We start from the raw sequence: 26,753 nt of genomic DNA, 5'->3' as shown, positions 1-26,753 counted from the left end.
TGAGGGTAGTATTGGGAGGAACTGGAGTTAACTTAGCATATGCACTCCCTATCTTCTTTTGGAACTTCACTATATTAACCTCAACTCATGTACCTGAGAAAGAGTCCTCACTGTCTGAACCCGTATCCGCCCTTCTACTACAAGCCTTGTCGGTCCTCCTCTTCTTGCTCCTAGAAGTAAAGCCAAACCTAACCAGAAGAGGGTTTAGGGGGTATCCATAGGAAGTACCTCATCAGTATCGAGTAGAGGCGTCCCTGCTTACTTACAAAGGAAAGTAACAAGATCAAGAAGGAAGAATGTCTTGTGGTTTTGCCGGTATAACATCTTTGACTCAGAGATAATCTACTCCCCCACATTAAATTGGATGCCCTTCATATCATACGTCAATACCAAGTCTCGCGAAAGGGCCACATCGGTGTGGTCACCCGATTGGCGGATCTTCCTAAATACCAGGTGCATCTACCTCTTAGCATGTGGTGACCAGTCATGTCTGGTGATGACCTCTGCAATAGACTAGAAACCTTCTCCCGCTTTGCAGTCTCCACTATAGGGTCCCACAACAAATCCAAGTCAACCTCCTTAAGTTTGTATCCTTACTCTAGGTTACGGGACTCCATCTTTTCCAGTACATCATTAATAGTAGTGACGGTTAGAGGAATGCCAAAACTCTGAATGCGACTATCTGGGTAAGGGTCCTCCCAACAAACAGTACGGAGGATGTCATAGAACTCCCTCACCCATGTAAAGTGAGATTCTAGGGAAGCCTCAGTCAGCCTAGCAACGCATACTCTACTAGATGAGCATAAGAGGTAGGAGCTTTTTCTTCCACCCTATGTTGCACAAATTCCCTCTCGAATTATAACCCTGTGGTGTAGTAGTCATGATGTCTTTTCCACTTATCAGCATTAGAAAATCAGACAAAAAAAAGGTTTGAATTGTTGTATCCAACCCTTTACGAAGCCTGCATGGAGTTAAGATAAGTGAGAACAATGTAGGCTAGGCGGGGGGAGGCTAAAAAAAGTAGAGAAGTTTTGGTTTTAAGGGGATAGGTTATTTTTCCAAGAAATCAAGCTACAGTTGCAAGAACCCCCCTACAGGGGAGGCAAGCCACTACAACGGGATGGGGACTGCAAGAACGACTATCTTGATGAACAACATATGCGAAAATGGCATCCCTTCGTCGTAATATCTTTCGTTCTCATCAGTTTTTTTTGGCAAATCAAAGTATATTAACTATACTTGACCATATATAGACCATTCTTTCAACAAATAACCCTTAAATAGTGTTTAATTTTTTTTTTTGTCAAAGCGACTCTTCAACTTCCTCCATCCATTTTTGTATTGATTTACCAATATTTTTACGCAATCCTTACCCCCAGTATGTTGTGTAAACGTTAGGGACGTAAGGGAAGTCACCATGATAAATTTTTAAAAAAACATTTAGCAACCTAGTTCAAACATTTAATAACTACATGAAAACCGTTTCAGTTCTGATCAATTAGTTAGCATACAATCATAACAATTGAAGCAACAAAGTGAGAAGTGAAGAAGAATGAGAAATTACATGAGAATTGTCGATTTGTAGAAGGGTGATTGATAGAGTTTGGAGAGAGTTGCAGTAAGGAAGAAAGAATGAAATGAAGAAAATTATTCCCCATTTCCCTTTAATTGTACCTGAGCTCCAATTAAAGCCCCACTATAATGGGAGGGTTTCTGCTCTAGCGGGAAAGGCCTTGAAATTTTGGAGGCTTGATTCAATCTTAATGTTTTGCTCGTTAATTATCCCATCACCCCTATCTAGAGAACATAGTACCTATTTAATGGTTAACATGTCAACCTCTCCTATCATTGAGCATATGTAACATCTCACAATTTAAAATAGGTAATAATAAGATAAGAAAGTAAAAGTGTTCATTTATATGAAAGAAAGGGGAAATTTTTGAAAATTGCCTATATTAAGTAAGTGAGTTTTGGTCATTTTCAAATGGCCATAACTTCTAGCTCAGGATAATTCAGAGGTAGTTCTTGACATGGTTGTAAATCCCTTGGAGACATCTTTTCAACACCGTCGATTTTGGCTCATTTTTTATATTGTAAGAGGGAGATATGCCAACGGAAGATGCATTGTTGAAGTAAAAGAAGTCCAAATCCGGATTTAAAAAAGGGCAAACTAGTCTTTCCCCAATTAATTTTCCATTTCGTTTTAAGGGTTTATTGGGTTTAAAACTAAATTAGTTTAATTCTTGAAATTCAAAATCACGATTAGGTTTTGGAGAAGAGATAAAAGTCAAGAATTTGCCAAGAACGTCAAGATTTGCAAGTGGATTTCGTCGTGGGTGATCCTTATAATGGTATGTGAGATCTTTTAGTGTTCAGTTAGTTCACCCACACATAGAGCTTGTTTCAATCCCCTGATTTTCGAATTGGTTGAATGAGAATAGGGAAGTTCTTGCAGGTCATTGTTGAATGCTTGTTGATGAATTTGTTGAATGCCTATTATTGCTTTGATTCGTAATTTCGGGTTGTTTTTTGAGTTAGATCTATTGGGTATTGAAGGTACTAGTAATCCTTAGGTTTTGGGAGAATAATTATGGACGTTTAGGGGGTTTATCTTTGGAAACCGAGATGAAAAAATTGTGGGGTAGGGTCATGCGCGGCGCGCCTGAAGTGCACCCAGGTGGAGCTTTAGACCAATGGGTCTTGCACGACGAAAATCGGTATTTTTTGCATTTTTTTCATAATTTAGTCTGATTAATCTCTTCTAAGGTGTTTTAACACTTCTTAATAATTCTAATTACTATAAATGACTTCTAATCATAAATAAATCTTTTTGAAACACGAATGAACAACCTTGAATCAATAACTTCAAATTCAAGGAAAAGTTAGAGATAAGTCGAAAGAATTCCTAAAGTCTTTTGCGAATAGCTTAAACTTGAACATCAGTTTGAGTAAATACTAAATATAAGAAGGATAAGTTCATTTCAAGTGTCATATGTCTTTCAAAAACGTTTTAAGTGTCATTTTAAGACTTAAGCTCGAGTTCAGTTCAGATTAAAGTGAAGTATTCCTTCAAAGAAATGTATGGGAACTAAGTATTCCCCAAAGAACATAAAATGTTTTCACATTTAAAAAGAAGCGAAAATTATATTTTCAAAGACCCATCGGGCTAGTTTTCAGTGAAGGAGAAATAGCTCTCTTAATTAAGCAAGTAGGGAAACTTAGATTTTCAAGATAGCCTTTGAGGTAAGTATTTTGAGAACTAATCTCAAATCACAGAATCAGTATGTTTTTAGAACATACGAGTCAGTATATTTTGGGAGTAGTATTGAGCACTGGTATGGGAGAGAGTTCAGACAACTCACATCCCCGTAAACTATATAGCCACTATAGGTAAAAAAAAAAGGATCATACTTTTTAGATGAACCCTTTTCACACTATATTAGTAGATACATTGGGCAATTCAGGTATTATACATTTGGCTTGGCATAGGATGTGAACAGCGTGATATAGATCACTGTATCATCACTGTATCTCTTAAGTTATTGTTGTCAGATAGAAAAAATCCCACATAAAATAAATGTATTTACATATATACATCAATCTATTTTTATTTTTACATATATCTTAGAGTAATGTATCTTTGTATACATTCAAAATTTACAACATGCTTTCATATATATTTTCTTTATATTGCAGTATTATAGAACTTCTTTAAAATGAAATAAGTCATATTATTCATGAATCGAGCACCGCCAACATAAGTGTTCCTTCGTACTCTTTTCAAGCTTAAGTTGTTTTAGCATTCCAACTCGCATACTCCTATATTCAATGTACTAATGCCAGTGGCCTGTGTTGTATCATGATGAAGATGCAGGTAACAAGGATCGACATCCGATGCACCATTGATCCAGTGGATCATTCCAGAGTCAGTGGTGAGCCTCCTTGCATTTTGAAGGACTAATTTTATTTGTTTTACACTATTTTCTTTTTTAGGACGTTGTGAGGTCTGTCCCAACATCCATCACAATTTTAGAAGGCTTCATAGATAGAGATTCCTTATTTTAATCATTTTGTCTTTTCATTACCTTTTGATTTGTTAGTACCTGGGTTGCCACTTTTGGACAGTTAAATATTTAATATTTATAACATTCTAAGTTATATCAGTTTTTAGTTATTGATCACTGTGTAACCATGTGTATTTTCTTCCACTGAGTTATGTAAGACAGGACAAGGGTCTGCTCGAGGCTAGTAATGGTCTTTGAGTGTCATTCATGTCATGGGTGTAGTATTAGGGCGTGACAAACTTGGTAATACATCGCCGAGTTCAAGAGTCCTAGGGATTCTATGAAGCTATGTCTGTAGATTCCTAGTTATCACTGTGAAGCGGGCCACAAACATAATTAGGAGGCAGCTACATCTAGGAAATACTTTAGTTATTTTATTTTCCTTTCGTTTGTTAGAGTTTATCTCTGAAAGTTTCCCTATTATTTGTGCTTGCGCGTGTTTTCACATAACGATGCTTCCATGGAAAGCAACAAGAGGTCGTTCAACTAGTAGGAATGTAGAGAAACCAGAGTTTCCATATGCACCTGAAGTTCAACCGCAAGGAGAAGTTTCTACTCAACAGTTCAGAGAGATAATAAGGATGATCAGTCATGTTGTGACCAATAAAGTAGGGTAGTAGAGAGGAGCTTAACAAGAAATGGCTGGCACTTCAAGGATTCGTGAGTTCTTGAGGATGAATTCTCCATGTTTCATGGGGTCGATCATTACTGAGGATCTTTAGAATTTTGTTGAGGAACTGAAGAATGTTTTTTATGTGATGCATGTTGTTGATGCTGAACGAGTTGAGCTAGTGGTATATCATAGAAAAATATTGCTAGGACTTAGTTCGATAAGTGCAAGGATGGAAAAGATGAGGATGCACCACACCTGAGTTGGGCTTATTTTGATGAGGCTTTCTTTGGTCTTTTCTTTCCTCGAGAATTGGAAACGCCTAAGATACAAGAGTTTCTTACAATGAAAGATGACTTCTTGAGTGTGCATATATATGGATTGAAGTTCACCCAACTATCCTGCTATGCCCTTAAATGGTTAAAGACATGAGGAGCAGGATGATCTCTTTTCTTCACAGGTTTATGTCATGCATCAAGAAAAGAGGGAACAATTGCAATGCTCATAGGCGACATGGGCATCCAGGTTGATTGTTTATGTGAAGTAGGTTGAAGAGGAGAGTTATGGGACAGAGAAAAGTATATTATTAAGAGATCTAAGACAGCGAATAATTCAGGGAAACAGAAGATTAGTACCGTTAGTCATCCTTCCAACATAGAAATAAGGGTCTTGCCCCATCATCTGTTAGTGAACCTGCACCAAAGAACAAGGATGAGTACTATGGTAAAAATTAGAAACCTAAACATGCATATTCATAGGGTAGTGTGGCATAAAGGGGTAGTATGCTTCCTCCCTGCGCCAAGTGTGGTAAAAACCACTCCGATGTTTATCGTGAGGGATCCACCGGTTATTTTGAGTGTTGTCACACCGGAAATTTCATTGGAGATTGTCCGAATAATAAGAAGGGAAATGGTAGTTAGGGCAATATAGCCCAGTCTTATTGAGTTTCTCCACCAAAAAAACTTGCACCTTAAAGAGATACTTCCAGAATTGACAGAGGAACAAATAACTTGTATAATCTCAACACTCGCCAAAAGCATGAGAACTCACCAGACGTTTTCTTTGGTATGATTCAAGTCTTTTACTTTACTTTTATGCATTTCTAGACCCAGGAGCGAGTTTATCTTTTGTAACTCCATATGTTTCTATAAACTTTTATATTGTTCCTGAGCAACTTAGTGAACTATTAAGTGTCTCCACACCTGTTGGTGAATCCATTCTTGCCAAGATTCTATCATCATTGTCCCGTTTCCGTCAATCACAAGAGTACCAAGGCTTATTTAGTTGAGCTAGACATCGTAGACTCTGAAGTCTTTCTTTGCATGGGCTGGTTTTATGCCTTTTATACTTCAGTTGATTGTAGACTCGAGTAGTCAAGTTTCAGTTTCCAAATAAGCAAATCGTAGAGTGAAATTACAGTTCAACAGTGCGTAAGGGTCATTTCATTTCATACCTTAAGGCGAGAAAGTTAGTTTCTAAGGGGTGTGTCTATCAGTTAGTCCGAGTTAATTACTCTAGTGTTGAGATACCTCCTATTTATTTAGTTTCAATAGTGAAAGAGTTCCTAGAAGTCTTTCTAGATAATCTTCCAAAGTCCCTCCTGAGAAAGATAAACTTCGATATAGATCTTCTTCCTTATGCTCGTCCTATATCTAATCTCCCATAAATAATGACACCAACAGAGTAAAAGAGCTGAAAGAATAGTTGAAAAATCTGTTAGATAAAGGTTTCATTTTAAAAGTATTTCACCATGGGGCATTCCTGTCTTGTTTGTGACAAAGAAGGATGGTTCCTTATGACATTCATAGATTATCGTCAATTGAACAAGGTTACCATTAAAAATAAGTATCCTCTTCCAAAGAATTATGATTTTTTCGATCATCTTATGGGTGTTTCCTCTTTTTTTCCAAGATTGACCTCGAATCAAGCTATCACCAGTTGAAAGTTTGGAATTGTGAAATTCAAAAGATAGATTTTATAAACAAATATGGGAATTATGAGGCTTTGTTCATTTCACTAGGGTCGATCAATGATCCTAAACAATTCATGGATCTTATGAATAGTGCCTTCAAACCTTATTTAGATATGTTTTCCATCGTCTTATATGATGACATACTAATTTATTCAAGTAATGAAGAAAATCATAATTGTCACCTTAGAATATTCCTTCGGACATTGAAAGATAAGGATTTATATGCTAAGTTCTCAAAATGTGAGTTTTGACTTAAATATGTGGCATTCTTTGGCCACATAGTTTCCAATGACTAGTTTAAAGTTTATACCCAAAAGATAAAAGCAGTTCACAGAATCCACGTCTCCAACTGATATAAGGAGTTCTCATCTATCTCGTCTCCTTTTGGAAGAGTACTCAGAAAATAGTTAAGTTTCAATGGTCCGAAGATTCTGATTAAAGCTTTCAAAAGTTGAAGAAGAGGTTGACTATTTCCCACTCTAGACCATAGAAGAAGGTACTCAAGCTTTTCTGGTGTAATGAATCTATAGTTGGTTTGGGTTGTGTGTTAATGTAGAATAGCAAGGTCTTATGCCTCCATACAATTAAAGGTTCATATGAAGATCCAACCCATAACTTAGAATTGGATATTGTAGTATTCGCCTTGAAAATATGGTGTCACTATTTGTATGGTGTTTATGTGGATGTCATCATAGATCATAAGAGCCGACAATATGTGTTCACTTAGAGAGAGCTTAATCTCAGACAAAGAAGGTGGTTAGAATTTCTGAAAGATTATGACATAAGCAATCTTTTCCACCTAGGTACGAATAATATTGTTGATGATGACTTAATAAGGTTTTCAATGGGTAGTATCGTCCATCTTGAAGAAGAGAAGGAGGAACGCGCAAAAGAAGTGCATAGACTTGCATGCTTAGGAGTCCGACTAATAGATTCCACATATAGAGAATAGTGGTGACAAATGGGGTTGAGTTATCATTAGCGTCAGAAGTGAAAGAGAATCAAGACAAAGATAGCATTTTTCTTGAATTTAAGGCCAATGTTCACAATCAAACTGTATAACTTCTTAACAAGGGGGAGATCTATGGTGGATGGACTTCAACAAAGGATCATGGAAAAAGCTCATAAATCTAGATATTCCATTCATCAACGTTCAACAAAGATGTACCGAAATATGAGAAAAATATATTAGTGGAATGTTATGAAGATGGGTATTGTCGTATTTGTTTCCACGTGCCCGAATTTCCATCAAGTTAAAATACAGCACCAAAGGCCTAGAGGGTTGGCTAAGAATATAGAATTTCCAGAATGGAAGTGGGAGATGACTACTATGGAATTCATTACAGGGTTACCAAGGTCTCACATGTAGCATTATTCAATATGGGTAATTGTCGATAGAATGACAAAATTAGCAAAATTCTTGCAAGTAAAGACCACCCGTTTGGCAGAGGATTTTGCAAAGTTATATATTCAAGAAATGGTGAGACTTCATGGAGTCCTAGTTTTGATAATTTCATATATAGATGCACGATTTAGTGCATAGTTTTGGAAATCTTTCTAGAAAGGTTTGTATTCAAAGGTGAACTTAAGCACTGTTTTTTAATCGTCAGACATATAGGCAAGCAGAGCGTACTACCCAGACCTTAGAAGATATGTTGAGGGAATGCATGATTGATTTCAACGGAAATTGAGATAATCAACTATTTCTCATTGAGTCTGCTTACAAAAATAGTTATCATTGAGCATCCAAATGGCTCCATATGAAGCTCTTTATGGGAGAAGATGCAGATTCCTATTGGGTTGTTTGAATTTGATGAAGTAGGGTTGATAGGACCAGATCTAATTCACCAAGCTATGGAAAATGTGAAGGTCATTCAAGAAAGATTGAAAACGACACAGAATCGTCAAAAATCCTACACATTTGTTAGGAGAAGGTCATTGGAGTTCGAAGTAAAAAAAAATTTGGTATACTTGAAGATTTCACCCATGAAGGGTGTTATGAGGTTTGGTAATAAGGGGAAACTTAGTCCTGGGTATATTGGGCCTTATCGCATAGCCAAAAAGATTAAGCATCAATCAAGGTCCTTTTGATGAACAAATTTGTTGAAGAAGTGACTTCGGAAGCTGAAGAGCACATGAAGAAGAGATATCCACATCTCTTTGAATTTGGAGAGAATGCAGATCAATGTTCTAATTTTTCTTCTTATTACTTTATGAACTATGAGTAAGCATGTGGTTACTTTCTTTTGTTTATTGAGTATTGAATTTGATGTTACTATCTTTAGCTTTGTGAAAGAAATCTCATTCGAGGACGAATATTACCAAGGGGGAGCTATTGTAACATCTCACAAATTGAAATAGCTAAAAACAAGATAATAAACTAAAAATATTCATTTTAATGAAATAAAAGGAAAATCTGCAAAACTGCCTAAGTTAAGAAATTGAGTTATAATCATTTTCAAACGGCCATAACTTCTATCTCAGGATGAGTTAGAGGTATGTCTTGATATGGTTGAAAAGATCTCCAATGCAACCGAGTTTGCGCATTTTCGATATCGTCTAAGGGAGTTATGCCTATCGGAAGTTGGGTTGTTGAAGTAAGTAAAGTTTAAATCTGGATTAAAGGAAGGACAAACTAGTTTTTTCAGCAATTAAGTTTCTATTTCGTTTTAGGGGTTTATTGGGGTTAAAGCTTAATTTATTTCAGTTATGAAAAATTAAAATCACGTCGAGGTCTTGGAGAAGAGAGAAAAAAAGAAGAAAAAGGAGAAAAGTCAAGAATTAGCCAAGAACGTCAAGATTTGCGAGTAGATTTTTTTGGGGATAATCCCTATCAAGGTATGTGAGATCGTTTAGTGTTTGGCACCAAGATTTTATCAATATCATGATTTTCGAATTGGTTGAATGAGTTGAGTAATTGTTGATTGAGTTGGTGAATGCCTATTGTTGCATTGATTAGTAATTCTAGGTTTTTTATCGAGTTAGATCTATTGGTTATTGAAGGTACTAATAATCTTAAGGGTTAGGGAAAAGAAGTATGAAGGTTTGTGGGGTTTAGCGTTCAAAAAGGAGATAAAAAGTTCATTACGTGTCACAGGAGCAAGGTCAGGCGCAGTGCGCCCCATCTGCGGCAGAGGGTCTAGGGCGACTTTCCTGCAGTGCACACAGATGGAGCCTCAGACCAAAGGGTATGGCGTGGCGCGCCCAGGACGCGTCTGAATTGGCATTTTTTGCCTAGTCCGATTAAGCTCTTCTAAGGTGTTTTAACACTTATTAATGATTCTAACTACTCTAAATGACTTCTATTAATATAGAAATCATCTAGAAAAATGATTTTACAACCTTGAATCCATAACTTCAAATTCAAGGAAAAGTTAGAGCCAAGTCTAGAGAATTCCTAAAGTCCATTCATGAAATCTTTTGCAAATTATTTAAACATCTATTTAGACTTAAAGATCAGTTTTAGCAAGGACTAGATATAAGAAGAAGAAGTTCATCTCAAGTTTCATATGTCTTTCAAAAATGTTTTAATTGTCATTTAAGACTGAAGCTCGAGATTAGTTTAGAGTAAAGTGAAGTATTCCATCAAAACAGGATATGAGAACTAAGTACTCACAAATGAACTTAAAATGTTTTAACATTTAAAAACAAGAAAAACTCAGATTTCCAAAGAGCCTTAAGGAATGTTTTCAAATTTCAATAGTTTGTTCGAGTCAAAGAAGGATCAAGTTATTATTGCATACAAAGGCGTGGACATAATTTTCCTCGCCAATGAGAGGAAAGACACAAAGTAAATAATCTAATAGACAAAAAAAGTTAAGAATAAATAAGGTAAGTTTTGAAATTTGTGTTATTAAACATGTCATAACATATTTGTGGTTACAAAACTGTTGAAGTATGTGTGGCTATAAAAGCTTGCCATCAAACAAAAAGTGAAAAATTACACTTATATTATACCCAAATTTAAACAAGGAGCATTCTTTTGGAAAAATCTAAAAAAAAGGTCACATAAATTGAAGGATGTATTTGTTAACAAAGTCTAGCATCCTATTCACAACTCAGAAGAAGGCACGTCCCTAGAATTCATACGTTGAGTTTCACTAACATAGAATGTTTCAAAAAACAAAAAGAATAAATCAAGACCCTTATTAAATAACCATTTGAAGTACACGAAATATCAATGACTAACTTAAGTTTCTAATTTTGACAAGGATTGTGAAGCAGAGATATATGTCGAAGTCTCCAAAGTTACATATAAACATACATATACATATATACACACACACATATATACATATATACATACATACATACATACATACATACATACATACATACATACATACATACATACATACATATATATATATATATATATATGTATATTAAATATTCCCAAAGTTAATACGTGTATATGCCCTCACGTAAACATGTTGGTCCGCCTCGCAATGACTCTTGTTGTTATTCCTTTTTAGAAAAAAATACAAAACTGTGGTCAAGTCTCTTGGAGGCATTTGGCCAGGGAGGTTTGGGATCACTACAGAATATCATTGCTAGCTTGGATCCCTACAATCATAGATCATAGATAACTTGCCTCGGCCTAGAGCACACTCACTAATTTAGATGATCGACATCGATGAAATGGGACATAACATTATACATGATTACCTATATCTTTTATGTAAGACGAGCACCACAAATAATCTGATTTGCATGAACACTTTTATATATATATATATATATATATATATATATATATATGTATGTATGTATGTATATTATCCATTTTAATTCTTATTAGAAATCAATGTTCGAAATTGTCCCATCTTTTAACCCATTTTAAACTAATACAAGGGTTACGTTAGTCAAATGGATAAAAGCATGGCAAATTTTAATATGGTGATGCGGGTCATATGGAAAAGTGGTTCTGTAAAACACCTACTTTCCATTAAAAATTTATGACATAAATTGGAACTTTATTGACTGATAATGACAGGGATGAATCGAACTTTTAACCGAGGAAATAGATGAGCATTCTCTAAATTTTATAACGTATTTTACCCAGCATCAAAAGTTTAGATTTTAGCACATATAGTCAAGGTTATAGCATATAACCTCTTTGGGTATAGGGTATGTGAAGAACAGAATCAAATGTAATTAGGTGATTACAATAATAGTGTACTATTTTGAGGTTGTATTTTTAGTGTGAATACATCATATGCCATGTCTTCATGTTGCGTAGTTTAAATTTCTAGGGTGAAATTGGACACAGATCACCAGCCATACCTTTTTATTTAAATGCTTGTTAGAGTAACGAAGTCACAAAAATAAGAAGGAATTTCATCAAGATGCTTACACTTGGTTAAAATGAAAAATTCAAGCTTAAGAAAATAATTGTCAGACAAAAACAACTATGAAATGTTGATTTTGTTAATATTTAAGCATTTGAGTCTAGGAAACTCTGAACCATTCTTTTCTATTGAATCCCAATAAAGTTTCTCAAAAGAAACTTTAAAATGTCTAGGAAATTCTAGAACAAAAGAATTATAAGATCCATATGGTGTGAGCCAGCGACCATAATCGTGAAGTGTAAAACTGTTAAGAAATGCAATCTCGATGAGAGGGATTGCGACCCTGATAAGTCATGGTCATTATAAAGATTAGAATCATTAATTTATGTATAACATTCCCTTTTCATAAAAACCATACTTATCAAGAACTAAGTCCTAGCCTATATCATTTTGTTCAAAACCCATATTCTCAATCCCAGTGCATTGTTTTTGCATCTGAGCAATTGCGTGGTGTTACCATCCACTATATTTAAAGAATAGGTGTAACTGTCATTACTGGGTGTGTTATAAGGTCCTAGAAACATTTTATTAGATGTGACGGTGCTTTTTGGGAAGGGCATTATTGTTTGTCTTTCCATAGGGCATATGGCAAAAGTGAAAGGTTGTTTGGTGGAAGATTTGAGAGGTATAGTGGATATTCTCTTCATCTTCATAAAAGATACATGACCTAGTAAATCATGCCACAAGAGTTCAGCATCATAATCATGAGTTGGAGGGATAAAAGTAGAAATAGAAGCATTAACACTAATAAAAAAGGATCAGTAGAACAAGATTCTTTCTTTGATAACTTGAATTTATTAAAATGGATCATAATGTAGCTATAAATTTATATTCAACTAACATTTTTCACAATTGAGTAAAGAAGAAAGTGGGATATATGTTCAAGAGTAGCAAGTAGTATGGGCGGAACCGGTGTGTTCACAATAGGAACAGTAGTTGTTACACTTGGTGCACAGAAAATAAAAGTCATTCCTGGCTCTACCAAGCTTCAGAAGGTTCTTCAGAGAAATGCCCTGCAATAAACAAGAAGAATTGTTAGAACTAATTGTTCCTTTGTGTCATGACTCCCAAAATGAACAAGAATAAACTAGAGTTGAACAAGAATAAACTAGAGCCTCACATGAATTTTATGAGTTAATAACTTGTTAATAATGTGAGAAATAACTTGTAATAATTTGTTTGAATAGGTTTGACGTCAAATGTCAAAGGACAACCAAGACATCAGGACACTATTCTTTTGTGTGCTAGTGTGTCCTAGCATGTTTGCATTGTTTTAAAGTGTTGTTTGGAGTCCAAAATTATTGGAGGGAACCCTAGTATCTAGATGGTCATGTTTAGGGTAAGACATCCGGGTACGACTCCCCAAGGACCACTCTAAGGGTCCTTGATGAGGACCCAAGCGTTGGCCAAAAGCTATCAAGATAGCTTGACAAATGACCCCACGTGACGCCCTGTTTAAAGAGTGACGACCCATAGGTGGGGGCGTGGATCCACACTTGGTCGTGGGAGATTAGCCCCCATTTTAGGGAGCCTCAGTAAAGAACCACACTGGCATCAAACCACCTACTACCTATAGGTGGTGGTCATGAGCCACTACCTGCAATCTGTCCAATGGTTCGGCCAATTAAGAGGTTAATTGAGAAATTCACCCTATGTTCTAATTAAAAGGCGGACAGTTATTTTACCTATTTTAGAGTATTTTAAGATCGTTAAAACACCTAAACCTAGAATTAGAATTCATACTTTAAATTAAACCCTTCCCTCCCAAATTAGATTCTCGCTAGAACTCCATTGGAGACAAAGCTCAAGATCAAGCTAGGAGATGAATTTCCAACTGATTTTTTCTTCAATTTTAGTTTGTCTTCAACCAATAGGTTATGGTAATTCTTGATTCTTGTATAGCCTTTCATTCAAGGAGTTCTATCAATGATTTTCCAAAGAGTTTCTATGATTAAATTTCACAATTTCCAATCTAAACGTGTGTTCATTTTCAAATTGTTTTAAAAGACAGTTTAATGATTAATTATTGTTTAATAAAGGTTTTAATATGAATTTTAATGTAATTCCTTGAAAAACCCCTTGATACCCTAGTCAATCAATTTAGCCTATAAAGTGGGTTTTGTGATCTTGATTGGATGTTAATGGAATTATGCTTAGATGGTGATGTATAATTGAATTCTATTACTATATTTATCTATTGATTATTAATTGTTGACGATTTAACCATGATTGATCATGTCTTGGAGAATCGCTGAGTTAACCTAACTTCTAGTCTATAATGTTGGAATTGATGTTGTATGGTTTGGTCTACTTATGGTAGTAGTGTTTACTTCTTTTCTATATACACATGTTCTGATCATGTCCTTGATGGCATTAGATGTAGATTGAATTTTTATTATGATGATGTTGATTATGATAGTGTGCCATATGAAGGTTATGTGTGTAGTCTTCAATGTCAGTGCATGATTAAAGTGTATGGATATGTGAAGTATATGGTGAATGATAATGTTAGGGATAAGGTGTAGTCTATATGAGTGATTATGTTAAGTATTATTGTTTAATCACCCCTACCTACACTACCCTACATGAATGTGTGATCCTTTACATGTTAGGAGTTATATATTTAATGTTTAACGTGCCCTTGTTTCCCATGATGAAATATGGGTGTGTGGTTTATAGTCCCTAAATTATATATATGTTAAATTTTCATGACTTGGGAAAATTGTAATTGTTTTGTGATCCTTTGAAGGGTGGTTTCCTCAATAACAATGTTGTTGCCATGTGATCATGAAGACCAATATGTACACACACACACCATGTATAACTATCAGTATGATATGTTTATGGTGTCAATTAAAAGGATAATTCTCATCTGCAACATTATATCTTATTATTCATTAAAAGTATATGACTAATTAAGTATGAACTTTTGTTCTCTAAAGGTGTTTATATGAAAGGTTTTCTCATATATGTACACACATACCAAGGTATGAATGAAAGATGTTAATGATAATCTAGTGAACGAGAGTCTATTGAAAGGTTTCCTCAACTAAACTTTAAACTAGACTATGTTATGGATGTTATGATTATGTGAAACGATATTCTCACATGATGTTTGTTTTGATGACATGACATTCTAATCATATAACCTATGAGTTATGTACATGTTATATAAGGAGTTAATCCCTTAAGGCCCATCTTATGAACAAATGTGTGATAAAGACTTAAAGGCTCTTTAAAAAGGGAATTTAGCTTATCATCAAGTGAACTTGACGATGAAAGGAATCTGTTCACGAGGAAGCTTCCCCCAATGTTCTCGTGCACTGGAAACTACGATGTGAATTAGCATGAAGAGGGTTTATAGTAATAACCTCCTAGTTCCTTATCTATGTACCCCCATAGGAACCTTAGATAGTGCATCCACCTAGATGGTATATGACGTTTATGTCCTACCTTGGCAAGTAGGATGCCCTACTTTCAGTGTGAGGGGTTGACTCCAGATTCTATGTTTAGCTCACGTGGTCTATGTCGTTTATGGTGAAGTTTCCCGTATGTAAAATGAACAAATAGAAGTAAGAAGATTATGACTAACTAAGACAACCTAAGAAATGTAACTTCGTGTAAGTAGGGGAATGAAACTTAACATAACATTGTATAAGGACGTCTTGAAGGGAATTCTAGGGTGAGTTCTTTATGTATATGTATGTCTATATATATTTTTTATGAATGGCATTATTGTGTTAACATACTTGTTATATCTAATATGCATGATGTCATCATTGATATACATGATGATGGTCTAGCTTTGTATACATGTTGTTGACTATACTTGTCATGATGATGTATGAAGTAAAGAGAAATGTTTGTGATCTCCTTGTTGGTTTATTTGGTATATGTGATGTTATGGGGTTTCACATATACATTACAGTAGTAGACTTAGATTAGGGTTATTACTAATGTCTTGTGACGAAATAAATGAATGATCTCTTATATGAGGTCTATGAAGTATATGGGTCTTTTGTCTAAGGTTAAATAATTATGTTGTGATTTATTGAAAGTTATGTACCTAGTCTAGGTTGACTTCATAGGAACACTTGGTGTGAATAGTATTATGTGTTGCTACTTGCACATTTTACTAGTGTTAGTTGGGGTTGTCTTAGGTGATGGTTCTTATGTGAAGGTTATGTTTCATGATATGTTATGTCCTTATGAATATATGTAAATTAATGAAGGTTGTATGAATATTCACTTTTTGTGACCCTAAGGTGATACTTTGGTATGAGTGGTGGAATGGGACACTATTTATGCATTGCACTGTGTATTACTTTAGGGTTGCTTTAGGTAAAGGTGTTAAGGTAAAGTGGAAAGGTAATGTATTGGAGATATTGAATGTGTCTTAAATGTGATAAATGACTTCATATGTTGTTTTGAATGGAATTTGATGCCTAACAGAATGTATGTGAACTATATTGTGCTTATTATATCAAATGCTTATGAAGTTTCTCTAAATAAATTATGCATGGTTTCCAACTAAATGTCCTATTTATAACATGTTTTGCATGGTTATCATATGCGTAGTGCATCTTGTACTGATACCATTCTTCTTCATTTTTTTACACCAAGTGTATGTGCTGATGGCTAAAGGATTTTTCCTAGAATGAAGATCTTGGATTACAATTACCAAGTTCAAGTGTTTCCTTAATGATTCAAGGACCTTTCTGTTAAAAGTTCATTTAAATTGATGTAATAGTATAATGATAGTCTTTTATATTGAAAGGGCTTTGTCCATGTTATATCAGTGATGTCTATGATGGCAAGAAGATATTGAGTGTCCTAACTATGTACTAGTGGTTTTTAAATGAAATGAATTTTAGTCTTTCAGCACTAATTTTATGACAATGTGATGAATGAATGCTAAGGGCTTGTATAAGACCTCTAAAAGGTCAAGTATGTTGTGTTGCTTTTAGGGGGTACTTTCTGGTCATGAAAAACTTGGTATGAGAGCATGATGTTATGAAAATGGTTTTAGGGTCAAAAGTTTCATAATGCCACGTCTAGTAGTGTCATGTTCATCGGCCTGAGTCGCGACACATTTATGATTGAGAAGCTATATGACAATAGAAGTTTCACTTTCGTCATTTCTCTTCTGTTTGCCGTAGGGATTCACTCTATTGATCTCTTTTATGTCCCTTATTCGGTGGTCTTTTAGGTGTGATTGCTTGGAGGAGAAAATGTCATTTTTGATTCTTATTATGGTTTTGTGTCTACATGAGTATATGTGAAGGTGGATTTGTAAGATGTTGTTGTGATGACAATTCTGTCTATATGTGACCTATGAGATTTGAGTTATATATTATGAAGTTGTGTTATGATGTATTTGTAAGATGATAAGAGTTGTTATGGATGAATAAAATCCTTTTTGCAATGATGGGTTACTTTATAGTTGTATGCAATGATAGTAGAAAGTTATGGTGTAGACTTGAGGAATTTTAAAGGAATGTGATATATATTATGGGATTCTACTTGCACATTGCACTAATCATGCATTAAACTAAGTATTACTTAAGGGTTGCTTTCAATAAAGGTGTTAAGGTAAAACAGAAAAGTACTGTATTGAAGATATTAAATGTGCTTAAATATGATAAATGGTTTTTTGTGTTGTTGTGAATGGTATTCCATGCCTAATATAATGTATGTGAACTAAATTGTGCTTATGTATCAAATGCTTAGGAAGTTTCTCTAAAAAGACATGATGCATGGTTACTAACTAAAAGTCCGCTTTAAAGCATGTTTTTGGATTGTTATCACACTTGTGCATTCTTGTACTACAACAATTCTTCTTCATGGTTTTACACCAAGTGTAGTGGTGATGGCTAAAGAATGAAGAGCTTGGAGTACTATTCCAAAGCTCGAGCGTGTCCTTAATGATTCAAGGACCTTCATGCAAAGAGTTTACTCAAGGTCATGTAATAGTTTAGAAATGTTCTCATGTATTGAAAGGGTCGTGTCCCTATTATATTAAAGTCAAGTTTAATATTGAAAGACGAGACTTAGTGTCATAAATATGTACTAATAGTTTTTAAACAAATGACTTTTAGTCTGTATTATATTATGAAAAAGCTTTAATTCCGCACTAATTTTATGACGATGTGATTAATGACTGTTAACGGCTTGTATAAGACCTCTGAGAGGTCAAGTACGCCTTGTTGCTTCTAGGGGGTACTTCCCGGTCGTGACAGTTTCACTTGTACTTCTAAACAATGGACAAATAATAAATTGAGTTCTAGTCAGTACTAGATTCAAACAAACCTCGCTGATTTCATTTAATTTAACCTTGTGTCAATTTGCAAAGGTGATTAGGAAAGGATATCGTAGTGTTCAAGTGTTTGAAGGACAATTTTATCATATGTCATATGTTGTGATACTCCTGATTGCATGATCCAAGAGCTTGCAGCAAATTTAGCACAATTACATGACAAGTCACATCTATGAATAATTAAAGAATAATAAGCAACTATCCCTACAAGGTTCACAACTTTATTTAACGTGTTACCTATATTTTCATTGTACTTGTTTCAATCCGATAAGGTTCTCAAGATGCTGAGAAGCTTCTCATACCGATCTTTAGATAGATTAAGTAACATGTGCCACCTTAGTTCAAGAATTTGCCCACCACCTTGACTGCTTCATTCTTCAGATGTGTAGCCATTTGCTGCAAAAACTGAACCTTTTCCTTTGAAAAATTTAGAGTTGGATGGATAGCCATGGAGTTTATAACATCTACACTTGGTGTGTTTAGATCTTCTGCAGTAATAAAAAAACAAGGGTGACTTGTTTTGTGCGTAGGAATCACAAGTACTAGAGATACCTCTAAAGTACCTGTTAGAATTTCCAAAATTATTTGGACCTTCTTTTTATGAACTACAATTTGTATTTGAAATCTCTACTGGTGTGGGAGTGAGAAGCAGTTGCATTCAGTGATATGGACTCCAAAGAAACCTGGTTATGCGGCCTCAATTCTCGTTTACTTTCCACTTGGGATAAGATAGAAAAATCTTGTTCCATACTAGGCAAAATGGTCATCATCACGATATTTTACCTCACAACAGTGTGCATTCAGAAGTGATGTCGATTGTGTTCATCTCGTCCCACAACTTCTTCATTTTTGAACTATATCGTTTATTTTCTTTTAAAGTTTGTACAGTTTGAAGCCATTTGTCTGATTGTATCTGTTCTCTAAATTCTCTCAAAGCTTCCTATCATTGCTCATATAATGGAGTGCATCTCTCAAATCAGGTTAAAGAGAATTAAGATCCAAGAGGTCACCATATAATCGTTTCTCTCCCAATGTTGAAAACTCAAATCAACGGAGTCTGGTTTCACAATATTTCCTTTTATAAAAAAAGTTTTTCTTTTCTGTGACATGTCTCTAAGAACTTCTCTTCTCAAAGATATATACCCATTTCTATAAAAAAAAATGTAAAAACGTTGATCCTACATTCTTTGATTCATGTCAGTAATATGGACTTGTAGTGTCCATTCTGACAGTGGTTGTGTTGTTATCAAGTTGAACCTCGTCCATATTTTAAAAAAATTCAAAACAAATGAAATCGATTGAAGATAAAGAAAAATGTGATAATGATTAATTTGATAAATTCGAAAGAGATCAAAAAGATTGAAACAGGGCAACAATAATTCAACTGAACTACATAAAATTGTAATGAAAAAATAGAGAAAATCCACAATGTCAAAATTTTGTGGTTTACAAAAATTATTAAGATCGATTCAATACTCACAATTTAAAATCAAAGGCTGAATGAAGTTTCCCATACCTATGCTCTGATACCATGACGAAATTGGAAAAAAAGTGCTAGAAAGAGCTCGAGTTCTCCATTGAACGAGATCAAAATCAGGGAGAAGGAGAAATAGAAGAAAATTCTTGAATAAAGAATTGGGAGTTACGCATTGTATTCTTATCGTAACGACCCAAACCGTCGTTATTTAGGAAAGACGAAAATCCACAAAAAAAACTTGGACCATGTCTTGCTAGAGCGGTCTAGATCGATGGCACAATACCGCTACAATTGGATAAGTTAACGCTACAACATCACAGGCTATATAGACCATAATTACGAGAATTCCTATTTTTTCCATCTTCTTAAAATACATAGAAAAGTCATAATGTACTCTAAAAACTTTAAAAAAGTTTCTCAAAGACCGGGAAGGAAGAAGAAGGATATTTCTGGCGTGGGGATGGTGCAACCTCGCAAACTCTTGACCAAACTCACTGTCCCGAATCTAGGAATGCTGGAAATAAAATAAAAAAAACCCGCGCAACCGCTTGGCATCTAGGTAAGTTAAGTTTTATGCATTGATTAGTTGTAAATACATGATTACTATTAAATGCATGATATCAGTAATATGGATTGTATGTAGACCTTGTGCACTGAGTGAATTCTGTGGAAAATTGTTATATCTCCATGTAATTGGGTTAGCACTTAAGCGGAGACTTTGATGACCTATCAAAGTTTTCAGAGTTGTTTCTTGAATAGAATTGCTTCAATAATATGGTAAGGTGGAAAAAATTTGAAGGTGTACTCTATGATCTATCTAGTGAAGTCGTGAAATTGATGAATTTTGGAGAATTAGGATTAAACGCTAATAACGAACTATAATGAAGATCTAGGGTTGAATTGGTCCATTGCATGTTAGAATTAAGGAGTAACTCGTAAGTCATTATTTTGATTTCATGATTGTGTGATGTAGACATGTTCTTTCTTCATTATGTTATATGAATGTTGCAATATTTATCACACTTGTTATAAATGAGATAGTTGAATGATGTAAATGTATGATATACATGATATAGTTGTGATTCTAGTTGTGGTGTGTAAATGGGGATCAGATTGCCCCATTCCGGCAAGCTAATTGTCACAACCCGAAAGTACCCCTTAGAAGTTAACAGGAACCCTCGGTTCGTGGCAAGGGTACTTAGAACTTTGGGGTCTTGTACAAGCCCTTTAACTATCGTTCATTACATAAGACATGAAAAGTAGTACGGAATTAAAACTTTTCAAGAAATTTAACATAAAACTAGTATTTAAAATCTCATCGTCACAAGCCAAAATTAAGAAACGACATAATATCTTCGGGACACGGCACTTTAAATTGAAAGAGAAATACATTATAAGTCTTAATAATAAAACTAGGAAACAATATACTATGTCCACGAATATATGAGGACATACCAAATCTTCAGAGAGTAGATTTCCCAAGCTTCACCTTCGAATCTTCCAAAAAGCCTTCAAACTATGCTTATAGAGTAAAGAAAAGTATGGGGTTAGTGCAAATAATGTACCAAGTATGGCATATGCAAAAACATGAAAAAGGGACATTTTAGTAAAATAAGCTTTAATGCCAAATAAGTAAAACATTCATGATTTAAGAGTCTCTTGTTAACATAGAAGTCAAGAAGAATTTGGAGGGCTAGTTGGGACGTGTTCTTCATAAAAAATAAGTGGGTTTCATTGCATTTGAGGTATGGTATCCAGCCTTGAGCCCTCTCCCATTCAAGAGACATTTCCAAAAGATATCAAAAAGGGTTTCAAACTCTATTTTCTTCTATATTTGATTTTATGCATGGGTCTTCTTGTAAAAGTGTTCTAATGATTTAAATGTGTTTATGTCCAAGGTCCTTAAAAGACTTGGGGTGAATTTACCAAACACCCCAAGCCAAGGCAACCCCTTAACAGCTTTTGTAGGCAGCATGCACGACCCACAAACGACGGGCTGTTTGTCAACCAACGCCCCGTCGATAGCGTGTCGTTGGTTGTGACTTCAACTATCAAACCTTCTGGATTTTATGTCCAAACGAAGAACCAGGTCGACGGGCCATTGCCTGGTCGACCCTCCATCGATTGGCTCGTCCATTGGTCACTGCTTTTGGCAGTTTTGAACCAAAGTCTTGGGCCCTCCTCTAGGGCCCCTTGTGGGTCCTAGGTGGGTACGTGCCCAGACATTAAGCCCCTAAACGTATTATTCTAGGTCTTAGTAACACTCCGCATCAAATTCGATCAAAACGAACACGTAAAACTCATTCAAACACATTAAACACACAAACAATTTCTAAGGCACACCTTCCTAACGTCATGAACGTTCTCGGACTTTTGACCTCCAAACTTAACCAAACTCCACACACTGCATAAGAACACTAAATTAAATCATTTTTTTAAAAAAAATTAACTCAAGAAACACTCATGAGGCTCTAGTTCACATTAGTTCGTTTTGGGGCGTTACATTCTCCCCACTTAGAATAACATTCGTCCTCGAATGACACGAAAACTTTAAGAACTACAAGGACTCACATACATCACATAACACATTACAATCAAGGTTCAAACATTAAAAATCAAATCATAAACTAGCAAGGAGCACAATTTCATACTTTCAAACACTAGCAACATAAGCACTTTTAGCAAACCTTCACAAACTTCAAAACTCACCCTTAACCTTATTTTATGGAGGAACTGCCTTATCCAACATTAAACATGCTCATATACAAAACTTTTGTACACATTGAAACTTAAATTAAGGAAAGACAATTTTTTTTCAAAATGCAAATTTTTCACAGTGAAAGTTCACTATATTCACTGCCAACATGCTTAAAATTTCAAAATTTCATTCTTTGAGCAATTAATCAAGATGACATTATCATATGAAGTATAAAACTATATAAAATAAATTCATAACATAAAAACAACAATCATGAATAATTAAGACTTACTTGGACTATCAACTCCGGATTAGATATCCTTCCTAGCTCCCATCCCATAGGAAGGGTTATTCTTTGGAGCATTCGGATCTAGGGAAGCTTGATTGACCTTTTAACCTATTGATTTGATGTTAGGTGAATCCCTCATCTTCTTGCACTTATTGCCACTTGCAATACAACCATCCATTACGGAAAGACACCTACTCATATGTTGCTTCCTACAAGTAGTTCACCTAGCCCTTTCAAAAGTATGGCCACCACCTTGGGGATTTTTATTTGGAGACCTATACTTGATTACCATGGAAGAATATTTGTGATATAAACTCTTCTTAGGTTTTTGGTGGATAGTTTCATCCAACCTAGGCCTCTTACCCTCTTGACTTATCTCCCTAATTTTTGACTCCTCAATTTGTTATGCATAGACCATGATCGTAGAGATATCCATGTCATTAAGTAGCATTGACATACTACACTTTTTATCCACAGATAGACACTCCCATCACAAACTTGTTCATCTTATCCCTACAGTTGGCTACCATGGTTGGTGCATACTTAGAGAGTTAGGTAAATTTGAGAGAGTACTCTTGCACACTCATTCCCCCTTGACGAAGGTTCATGAATTCAACCATTTTCTTCTCCCTCCACTCTAAAATAAAGAACCTATCTAGGAAAGCTTCTTTGAATTACTCCAAATCAACCGGACCTCTCTCTAAGGGTGTCTCAACCCTCCATTGCTCAATCCACACTTGAGCCACATCTTTGAGTTGGTAATCGGCAAACTCCGCTTTATCCCTAGGGGTCACACCTAAGCATCTACCACTTTGAAAACCTCATGTATGGAACCTTGTGGATATCTATCCACCTTAGCGCCATGAAAAGTAGGAGGGTTCATCCTCATGAAATCCCGAATTCTAGAAGCGGGAGTGCTAGCATTAGGTTGGGTCCAACTCCTTGGTTAGCTTGGGCAACAAAGTGATTGTTGACGACATGAGCTTGAGCCGTCATAAGTTGGGTCAAGTTCATTAGGGAAGACCTCAACTCCGCATTAGTCGTATCCCATAGGAAGGGTTCTTCTTTGGAGCGTTAGGATCTAGGCAAGCTTGATTGACCTCTTTCCATCTTTCTTTGATGTTAGGGAAGTCCATCATCTTGTATCCCTTATTGCCATATGAAAAACAACCATAAGTTCCGTCAAGACACCTACCCACATGTTTCTTCCCACAAGTATCAAGTGCCACATGAAAAACAACCACCAGTTACGGCAAGACACCTACCAACATGGTTATTACCAAATGGAAGAACCATGCTTAAAATCAAAGATAGAATGAAATAGAGTTTGAAACCCTTTTTTAAATATTTTGGAAATGACTCCTTGAATTGGAGAGGGTTCAAGGATGGATGCCATACCTCAAATGCAAAGCAACCCACTAATTTTTGATGAAGAAAACGTCCCAACTAGCCCTCCTAATTTTTTTTTGACTTCTATTTTCCAAAGATACTTGAGAGAGAATTCTAAGGGACAGGGGTTTTGGGTTTTAGGAAATGAAGTCTAAAATTAGGTCTTAGGGTTTGAAATACATTAATTTATCTAAATAGCGCTAAAATAAATGTCCAATGTCCTTACAAGACTTAGGGTGAATTTACCAAACACCCCAAGCCAAGGCAGCCCCTTAACAAAATTTGTCGGCAACATCCACGACCCACAAACGACGGACCGTTTGTCGACCAACGCTCCATCGTGGGGTGTCGTTGGTTGGGAATGCAACTTTCAAACCTTCAGGCTTTCATGTACCAACGATGGAACAGCTAGACGGGTCAATTCCTTGTCAATAGGCCGTCGATTGGTCACTGATTTTGGCAATTTTGAACCAAAGTCTTGAGCCCTCCTCTAGGGCTCCTTGTGGATCCTAGGTGAGGTCGTGGCCGGACGTTTAACCCCTAAACATATTTTTCTAGGTATTAGGATCACCTCACATCGAATTTAATTGAAACGAACATGTAAAACTCATTCAAACAAATCAACACACACAAACACTTCCTAAGGCACATCTTCCGAACGTCCCGAACCTTCTCGGACGTTTGACCTTTAAACTAAACAAAACTTCACACAGTGCCTAAGAACACTAAAGTAACTCGTTTTAAAACAAAATTAACTCAATAAACATTCACGAGTCTCTAATCTTAGTTCATTTTGAGGCGTTACATTCTCTCCCTCTTAGAATAATGTTCGTCCTCAAATGACACTAAAAATTTCAGAACTAAAAGGACTTACTTAGCATCACATACATTAAAATCAAGGTTCAAAAATTAAAAATCAAATCATAAACTATCAAGGAACAAAATTTCACACTTTCAAACACTAGCAACATCAACACTTTTAGCAAAACTTCACAAACTTCAAGACTCACCCTTAACTTTCTTTTTTGGAGGAACTACCTTATCCAACATTAAACATGCTCATATAAAAAACTTTCTCACACATTGAAACTTAAATTAAGGCAAGACAAAAAATATTCAAACTGCAAAAGTTTGACAGTGAACGTTCATTGTATTCACTGCCAACATGCTTAAAATTTTAAAATTTCATTCGTTGAGCAATTCATCAAGATGACATGATAATATGAAGTATAAAACATATAAACTCAATTAATAACATAAAAACATAAATCATGAAGAGTTAAGACTTACCGGGACTATCAACTCCGGATTAGATATCCTTCCTAGCTCCCATTCCATATGAAGGGTTCTACTTTGGAGCATTAGAATTTGGGGAAGCTTGATTGACCTCTTTTCATCTTGATGTGATGTTAGGGAAGTCCCTCATCTTGTGTCCCTTATTTGTACATGCAAAACAACCATCCTTTCCGGCAAGACACCTACCCACATGTTGCTTCCCACAAGTAGGGAACCTAGCCATTTAAAAGTATGGCCACCACTTTAGGAATTTTGATTTTGAGCCTTGTCCTTGTTTCCCATGGAAAAATCTTGGAAATAGAAACTCTTCTTAGGATTTTGGTGGCTAGAATCATCTGACCTAGGCCTCTTACACTCTTGCCTTATCTCCCTAATTTTGGACTCCTCAATATGTTATGCATAGACCATGAGCCTAGAGATATCCATATCATTAAGTAGCATTACCATAAGACACTCTTCCTCCACCAAGCTAGAAACTCCCATCAAAAACTTGTTCATCCTAGCCCAAGGGCTGGCTACCATGGTTGGGGCATACTTAGAGAGTTGGGTAAATTTGATAGAGTACTCTTGCACACTCATTCCCCCTTGACAAAGGTTCATGAATTGAAACATCTTCTTCTCCCTCCACTCTAGGGGAAAGAACCTATCTAGGAAAGCCTCTTTGAATTACTCCCAATCAACCGGACCTCTCTCGAAGGTTCTCTCAACCCTCCATTGCTCAAACCACACTTGAGCCACATCTTTAAGTTGCTAAGAGCCTAACTCCGCTTTCTCCCTTGGGATCACTCCCATATCATCTACCACTTTCAAACCTCATCTATGAAACCTTGTGGATCTTCATCCACCTTAGTGCCATGAAAAGTGGGAGGGTTCATCCTCATGAAATCCTGAATGCTAGAAGTTGGAGTACTAGTATTAGGTTGGGGTCCAACTCCTTGGTTAGCTTGGGGAACAATGTGATTGTTGAAGACATGATCTTAGGCCGTCATGACTTGGTTCAAGTTCATTTGGTAATCCCTCAACTCTGCATTAGTCATATTTCCTTCAACAAAATGAGCTTGAGGCATAGGAGGCACTTGGGTCATTTGAGGCTCTTGAGGTTCTGGAGGCACTTGAGGTTCTTGAAGGAGAACCTCCTCATTCTCTTTCTCTAGGCCATCAATAGGAACTTAGCCAACACGGGGAGGGATCCTCTCATTAGCTACACCTACCTCCTCCATTCTAACGGTTGATCTTCTCGTTATTCATGTCCTATAAACACAAAGAGAATAGGTTGAAAAAAATACCTTAT

The sequence above is a fragment of the Solanum pennellii genome, chromosome 5 (assembly GCF_001406875.1).
Source record: "Solanum pennellii chromosome 5, SPENNV200".
Classification (NCBI taxonomy): Eukaryota; Viridiplantae; Streptophyta; class Magnoliopsida; order Solanales; family Solanaceae; genus Solanum; species Solanum pennellii.
The sequence above is the reverse complement of the archived record's forward strand: the minus strand, read 5'-3'. Positions refer to the sequence as shown.